The sequence below is a fragment of the Boleophthalmus pectinirostris genome, unplaced genomic scaffold (assembly GCF_026225935.1).
Source record: "Boleophthalmus pectinirostris isolate CB_2022bp ecotype Guang Dong unplaced genomic scaffold, ASM2622593v1 HiC_scaffold_2, whole genome shotgun sequence".
Taxonomy (NCBI): domain Eukaryota; kingdom Metazoa; phylum Chordata; class Actinopteri; order Gobiiformes; family Gobiidae; genus Boleophthalmus; species Boleophthalmus pectinirostris.
Window position 1 is genome coordinate 4,717,369 of NW_026571152.1, and position 1,493 is coordinate 4,718,861.

The following is a 1,493-nucleotide window of genomic DNA, read 5'->3' on the forward strand; positions in this document are numbered from 1 at the left end:
GTCTTATGGGGGCCGCTGTTTACAACTCAGACCTGTGACATCTTCTTCATCACACAGAGATATTATGTAGTTTGCTCATTTTGACAATCAAATTACAATATCTGTTTGTTTGTGATAAATTCAGAATAAAATAATAGCTTTTGTATCTATTTGTATTTCTGTTGGTCCCAAGAATTGAATGTAATATTTGCAATCCTTTTAAAGTTGTTTCAGCCCTCATAATGAATTGACTGTGACTTTGGTGTGCTGAAGTCTGAAGTGTAATTGGCTTTAGATTAAGGATGCTCCAAGTTTCATTGATTTCTGAGTAAACTTGATGTTGTGATGCCAAGCGTGCACATCAGCCGATTAAGTGATGCCAAGTGTACCCTTTATTCTTATTGCCACAAACCAATGGCCTCATAGCATTTATAGAGTAGGTTTGACAGATGTAATTCGATACATTTATCTGTAAACCATTTTTAAATAGACAGTATTGTTAAAAAGCCTGAACTGTAACAAAAATAGCAGAATCGATAAGAAGTCATATCAGTTATTTATTCTACCCGCTGCAGCTCAAATGTTATGTTATTAGGTAAAAATGGCCAAAAATCCCCATTATTATAAAGAAAAATAAAGACGATAAATACTGAGCCCCAAAATATATTGCTCTAACATTCATGTATTGAACAATTAGTCAGTATTGTAATCATCGTGACAGGCCAGTCCTTCATCACCAAAACCATGTGATTTGGGGCAGAGTTCAGATGTTTTTGTGTTATATCGCACTGATCTGTTGTTGTAGTTTATGTGTATTAAATTAGGATTTAAAGGCATATTTATTTGTTATTAATAAGAAAAAATGTGATTGATCAATATAGGGTAAAAATATAATCATTTTTTCATCTTTTTTTTTTCAACTTCCTGTCATGTCTGACTTTTTGAGCTCCTTTCCCCTCATTCAGAGATCTAATATTTGCATTCTGAAAAACCCTTGGACATGTTTCAGAGATGAGTGTAAATAACTGGCTGATGATTTTAAGCATTGGCCATAATCTGTGCGCTGTTGTATTTGCTTCAGACCATTTCTTCCATTACTGCACACACGACTGCCTTGTTGCTTAGGAAGTTGGTCCATGTTGCTAGGTGTCTTTTGTTTATGTCTCGAGTCGGATCTGATTCAGACCAATGGAAGCCACTTTACTTTAACCCAATTGTACGGTGATAATGGGTAGTCTTGCCGGCAGCGTCGATGGCACAGACAGAAGCTGGGTCTCGCGAGCTTTGACCTGCCGTGGATCCCTGCTTGGCTTCACTCACACTGGTATTGTATGGAGCAGCAGGCGCAGTCCCCAAGCGCGCGCTACCACAGATTGTCTAATTAGATTAACTCAGGCTTTCCTCAGATAAGCATTCAGGCAGCTCTTGTTTGTTCGTCCCATGGAGCTATTCCGACTTCTCTCTACCTAAATGTTGTATTGAATGAAGCACGGAAACTGTTTTTTTTTTTTTTT